Genomic DNA, 7286 nt, shown 5'->3' with positions numbered 1-7286 from the left:
GCTCCAGTATCAAAGGCACCATACCGAATGGCCCCAAAAGAACTAGATGAACTGAAGGTACAACGGCAAGAATTCCTAGACCTGGGATTCATTAGACCCGGCGTCTCGCCATGGGGAGCACCTGTACTGTTCGTGGACTACCGAGAGCTTAACAAGCTGACCCTCAAGAACAAGTATCCCTTACCCAGGATCGACGATTTGTTTGACCAGCTCAAGGAGCTAGCGTATTTTCTAAGATGGATCTGAAGTCGGGATACCACCAGCTGAAGATTAAACCAGCGGATGTGCCCAAGACGGCCTTCTGAACCAGATTGGTCACTATGAGTTTACGGTGGTGCCGTGTGGACTAACGAATGCACCGGCGGTGTTCATGGACCTGATGAACCGCATTTTTCATCCTTACCTCGACAAGTTTGTCCTAGTCTTTATCGACGATGTGCTGATATACTCTAAGAATAGGAAGGAACATGAGGAGCATTTAAGGACTGCTCTAGAGACGCTTCGTGCGGAGAAGTTGTACGCCAAATTCAGCAAGCGCGAATTCTGGCTCAATGAGGTGAATTTTCTTGGACATATTGTGACAGCAGAAGAAATCCGAGTGGATCCTGCAAAAGTAGAGGCGGTACGATATTGGAAAGTACCAACTACGCCCAACGAGATCCGAAGTTTCTTAGGACTGACCGGGTACTATAGAAGATTCATTGAAGGATTCTCGAAGATTGCACGGCCGATGACTCAGCAACTCAAGAAGGGAACCAAAGTCTCTTGGTCTCCTGAGTGCGAGACGAGTTTTCAGCTGTTAAAAGAGAAATTGACTAGCACACCCGTACTAGCAGTCCCAGAGGCAGGGACTGACTACGTTGTGTATACGGATGCCTCCAAGAGCGGACTTGGATGTGTGTTGATGCAGAATGGGAAGGTGATCGCTTATGCGTCACGGCAACTCAGGCCACACGAGCTCAACTATCCAACACACGACCTAGAACTGGCGACAGTGGTCCACGCCTTGAAAATTTGGAGACACCGCCTATATGGAGTTAGGTGTGAAATTTTCACACACCACAAGAGTCTCAAATACTTCTTCGAGCAAAATGACTTGAATATGCGACAGAGGAGATGGCTCGAATTAGTAAAAGACTATGGCTGCGGCATAAATTACCACCCAGACAAGGCCAACATTGTGGCAGACGCGTTGAGCCGGAAGACTCAGCACCAAGTGGCAGTCCTGTTCACTCAGGAAGAGGAATTGCTGCGAGAATTCGACAGAATGAGTTTAGAAATGGTGCGAGCACCCGAAACTGTAGAAGGCATAGTTTCTACTCTAGTAGTCATTCCCAATTTGAGAGGCAGAATCATCGAGGCCCAGAGACGGGACGAAACTCTAGAGACGTTGCGCCTAAAAGTGAGAACGGGCAAACAAAAGAACTACCAGGAGGAGGCAGATAACGCCCTCACATTCGAAGGGTGATTGTGTGTGCCGAATCAGGAAGAGCTCAGAAACGAGATAATGAGTTAGGCGCATGATACTCCATACACCGCTCACCCAGGGAGTACAAAGATGTATCAGGACTTGAAGAAGAAGTCCTGGTGGGACGGTATGAAGAGAGATATAGCATCTTTCGTTGAGAGGTGTCTTGCCTGTCAACAAGTGAAGGCACAACACCAACGACCTTATGGGAAGTTGCAGCTGTTGGAGATTCCCGAGTGGAAGTGGGAACATATAGCTTTGGATTTCGTTATGGGATTGCCGAAATCTCAAAAAGGAAATACTGCAATCTGGGTGATAGTGGATCGTCTCACTAAGAGCGCCCATTTTGTACCGATACCTATCACGTACGGGTCAGAGAAGCTAGCCTAGTTGTACGTGAGGGAGATCATTCGCCTGCACGGCATACCAGCGACAATCACGTCGGACATAGATGCTAAATTCACGTCCAGATTTTGGAAGAGCCTACAGAATGAGCTAGGGACACAGACCGGCGGACAGTCGGAGAGAACGATTCAAACACTAGAGGACATGCTAAGGGCAGTAGTGCTCGATAGAGGGAGCAATTGGGAACAAGTACTGCCGCTAATAGAGTTTTCCTATAACAATAGCTACCGGGCAACGATTGATATGGCTCCGTACGAAGCTCTGTACGGGAGAAAGTGTAGATCACCCCTCTATTGGGACGAGGTTGGTGAAAGGAAAATTCTGGGCCCAGATGCGGTCGAAGAGATGATAGAAGTTGTTAGAAAGATCCGAGAGAGGATCAAGGAGGCTCAAGACAGACAGAAGTCCTATGGCAGATATTCGGCGGACGGATTTGTAGTTTAATGTAGGAGATAAGGTTTTCTTGAAAGTATCGCCCTCGAAGGGGGTCACCAGATTTGGAGTCAAGGGAAAACTCTGACCCCGGTACATAGGACCGTATGAGATTTTGGAAGCGGTCGGACCAGTAGCGTATCGATTGGCGCTACTGCCAAGCTTTGGAAACGTTCGCAACGTGTTCCATGTATCTCAGCTTAGAAAGTATGTGTTTGATCAAAAGCACGTGATTCACCAAGAAGAGATGATAATAAATCCGGATCTGAGCTATGAGGAAAAGCCAAAGGCAATCTTGGACAGGAAGGTGCAACAATTGAGGAATAAGTCTATCACTTCGGTGAAAGTACTGTGGGAGCACCACAGGCAAGAAGAAGCCACGTGGGAGTTGGAAGATAAGATGAAGGAACGTTACCCCGAACTTTTCGAGTAGAGCTGCACAAATTTCGGGACGAAATTTCTTTTAAGAAGGGTGGAATGTAACGCCCCGAAATTTCATTCCCTTCTTTCGAGATAAAAGTAAATGCCATACTTTTATTAGACGAATACTTGAAGGAATTTAAATACAAGTAGTACATGCTTACACATGTGAAAGAGTCAATACACACCTATACTAGCAAGGATCTTCTTCTTTCTTCTTCTTCTCTCCCTCAATTTTTCCACCTCCACAAGCTCTAAATTTCCAGCTATGGTACCTGCCCAAGTTAGCACAAAAATGGGATTAGAAGAGGACTCACAACTAACAAGGAAGGGAGGCACAAGCTCAAATAGTAAAGTGGAGTAGTAGACGAAAATAATGCAACTAGGAGGTTGCCATTTAGAGCATGAAGTCAACCTATTTTTTGTCACATTCTCAACTAGCATCAAAGAGGAACCAAGACAAGAGAGCATAGTAGAATGAGCCTCTACACAAGCCCAATATAGACAAAGCCCAATATAGACATGAGCAAGATTCTTGTTTTCCCATCGATCAAGGCTGAGGAAACAGCCAAGAGAGACAACCATACATAGACCAAAATAATAAGGATAGCATGAACATCAAGCTCAAAAGTAGTGGAGCTGGCAGCCCCAAAATAGGAGCCTTTGCCTCCAAGTATCAAGCACAAAAGGCCAAAGATAGAGCACTATATAAACAGCCCCAATCTCCTTCTCCTCCCCTCATTCTCAACACTATAAGATCACCAAATATTCAAGAGAGCAGCAAGAAGTGGAGGAGGAACAAGGAGGAGTTTGAGGCAGGACATCAGTCCCTTCCAAGAGGAATCATCAAAACTAGGTAATCCCCTCAACACCCATCTCCATCGCATCATGTAGACCAACCCCAACACTTAGCCAAGAACTTAGAACTCAATAAGATTTTCACAACAATATCTTGAGCAAGTGACATGATGACATAGATGCATAGGAAGAACCTCAATGCAGTAGCTAGAACACAAAGCTTGTGATAAATTGCAAGAAAAACAATCAGACTAAGTGAGGAATCATTCCAGCAAGCTAAACCCTTCCAAGATCATAGTTTTATTCCACAAAAATTTACAGCAAGGAAATCCTCAATGACTACTGCCATAACTCAAATAATTGAGCAAGGGGAATAAGGGAGGGGGGGGGGACTTAGCTTAGGCGGAGGGGCTGCCGGTCGACGAGCAAGCGTCGACGGAGTCCGCGGAGCGGCTACAGAGGCGGCTGAGAGAGGAAGAGGGAGACGAGGCCCTCCTCTCCGCCGCTGGATTCGCCGAGAAGGCGACGGAGGCAGCGGCCCTGCTCGCAGCTGAAGGCGTGAGTGCGACGGTGAGCTTCATAGCTTCCCCACGCGAGCCGGAGAAAGAGTGCGCGCAGCACTAGGAGCCCGACGAGTGCTCGGCAGCGCCGCTACCACCGCTGGCGCGAAGAGGCGACGGGGAGGGCTCGACAGATAGGGCAGCGAAAAGGGAGAACTCGATGGAGGAAGGAGTACGCGTCGATGGGACTCCGAATTTCCGATGAGGCGGGGCGCGGTTTCGCCGGAGAGGAAAGGCGCCGCCTCTGATTTTGAATTTAGGGATTTTGATTTTGATTTAGGGATTCGTTTTGGAGCTAAGAGATGAAAAGAGAAAAGGTTGCAGGGGAAGGAAGAGAGAGCTCCAGCGACGCCGGAGAGGTGGCGAGGAAGAAGGGTGTAAGCGCCGCTGCCTTGCTTTTCTTTGAATAAGGGATTTTGAGAATGAAGTGAATTTGGGATTTTTTTGGAAGAGAGAGAGAGATGTGTCGATGGGTGAGGGAGTATAATATGGGCTGCCCCATTTCTAAATTTTGAAGTGGGCCGATTAAGAGTTGGGCCCAAGTATTATTTATTTAAGGAATAGGCTATGGTTCTGGGCCAAGTTAATTAATCAACTGATTGGGCTCTGAATATTAAATGGGCCGATGGAGTTGGAAATAAAAGAAAGTTTGAGAGTTGGGCCAATTAAATTATGAGAAGTTGGATGAGATTAATTTAAGGACTCGAGTTAGAGCTCGAAGGTTGACAAATTAATTTCCGAATATTTTATTCCGAGAAAGAAAAGTATTGAAGTTGGAGAAGCGAGGGCCGACCAGCGTCGCCCCGCGACGCCATGGGCGGCCTTAAGAAAAATCCGAAGAAAAGAATTTTAGAAGAGACTTTCCAAGAATTCTTATTCTTGTAAATAAGGGCCGAGTATTTGTTTAGAGAAAATAGAATTTCTCCAAAGTTAATAAAGAGAATAAATAAACTCTGCAGAGTAGTAAAGCCGAGGTAGGATTAAGAAAAATCCTATAAGACGAGACTGAGATATAGGTGCTATCCAATGGGATGCATGCATTCTTTCTAAAGAGAAATAATTCAAGTATTAATTAGTGTGCTACACTATTTATTTTCAAGGGATAAATTGCTCAAGGGCGAGTGAGGCCAAAGCGAGTATTTGAGTTGAGACATAAGCGTATCAGGTGGGCTTTCTTTTAATATCCAGCACTATAGTGTGGATATAAAGCAAATACTTGTGAAATTATGAAAAATCATCTTTTCTCAAAATGAAGCAGTGATTATTTTAAAGTTGTTGTCATGTCATAAAATGTTTGTTTTAAGGCCTATCTATTGGGGTTGTAGCCCGCGGGTTTTGGCGATGCCAGCCCAAGTTTAACGAATTCGGTTCCCAATAGGACCGCAAATCCTGTTCGGAATAACGTGCACGCGAGCCGTGAGCCATCAGCGGTTGGCCGGCGATTTATCCCCATGAAGGTGGCTACCTTCACGGTATACGATTCTCAAATAAGGCGAGGATTCAAAAGAACTTAGACTGATCAGTCAGACTTTTAGCTCACAAAAGAATTTAGTATGCTCGGGCCTTTTAAGAAAAACCCCGTGTGATACTGTGGATGGATGACAGCTATATATTGTATGTTTTGTTTTCGGCATGTGTCCACTGAGTACTCATGTACTCAGCCCTGCATGTATTTATAAATGTGCAGGTTGAATGTCAAGAGAATGGAAAAATGATCGGAGTCGATGCTACTAAATAATCCAGTTGATCTTTTTGTGATTCGTGTCTTCATACACGAAGTCGTCTAGTATGGACTTATTTTCGCTGCTCTTTTGTGAAGTGAGACATCTTAGAATCTCACCTTCGAACTCTGATTTATTAATGTAATATATATTCTAAGCTCTAAGACCATGTAATGGTACACTTGGCTTCTTTTCTATGATATGAATTGACTTGGCATTTGGGCATATTCTCAAGTTCTTTCCCTTTTTCTTTCTCGGTTTCTTTAATCGCTCTCATTAGTCGCGATTTACCCGCTTTCGCTATCCTTAGCAAAGTGCGGTCGTGACATATATGCCATACACCTAGGAACCGTTATACTTCACTGTAAGTCAGATTTACTTCACTATAAGAAATATTCACTTCATACGAAGATGAATCAGATTCGAATTAAGCTTATTGTAGAATTGATACCGAGTCCATTTGATCAATTGAAGACATGTGGCCTGTGTGAAATAGCAAATTTGCAGATCGTGAAATTGACAGTTGACGATAGAGAAATCAGTTCTTGCGATGAAGAATCTGCAATTGATGATGGAGATTGTTGAACATGAGCGGAGCTATGTATATTGTATAATTGGCTAGGGAGATCACAACAAATCAACGTGAGTGATGGAGATAGGGTAAATCTCAGCATTAGCGATAAAAATATATAGAATCTACGTGAGTATAGCGAATTTGCAGATTCTGAAATCGATAATTGGCGATGGAGTAAATCAGTTCTTGCGATGAAGTTTCTTCAATTGGCGATGGAGATTGTTGAGCACGAGTATGTGCAATGGAGATTACAATAAATTAGTCGGGGAGCAGGAAGCGACGAGGGCACAGGTGTAGAGATATTGTCGGTGCCCGCGAAAGGAGGTTAGCCGTACTCCGCGAGAGGTAGACTGGAAGAGGGGGCCACGGATAGGGAGGCAGCCGTGAGAGGCAGGCAGGCCGGAGGAGGTTGTTGCCGGAGAGGAGGTGCAAGTGTGCTCTGCCACCTCCGTCATGAGAGAAGGAGAGAGTGTGTGTTTGTGTGTGTAAGCGTGAATGGTACGTGTATGTGAAAATATGAGAACAAAGTTGATTTCCTAAAATAGCCCTATGCAATTTTTATTAACAAAAGTTATTTACTTATTTTAGTCATTGGATTAAGATAACATGTGGCTGAGATTTATTCTCTAGTTATACACTTAAAATTAGTTACACCTTAATCACTTCCCTCTATATATATATATATATATAGAGTTGTGATCAATGTCGAACCAATTTTAAAAACCGAACTAGAGACCAAATCTGGGCCATTAGATCTAGTTTTTTTGATGAGATGTGCTGCTGTGAAAATTTTTTCGGCTTCATTACAAGCCCATTTTACTTCATTGTATAGGTTTATTACTTCATTCTGTACGTAATACCTTGAAACTACAACATGTTTTTACTTGCTTCCAGTAGGTTTTGAAATG

The sequence above is a fragment of the Salvia hispanica genome, chromosome 1 (genome assembly GCF_029641045.1).
Source record: "Salvia hispanica isolate PSC_SH4W2 chromosome 1, Shi_PSC_v1, whole genome shotgun sequence".
NCBI lineage: Eukaryota > Viridiplantae > Streptophyta > Magnoliopsida > Lamiales > Lamiaceae > Salvia > Salvia hispanica.
Note: the sequence above shows the minus strand (reverse complement) of the source record.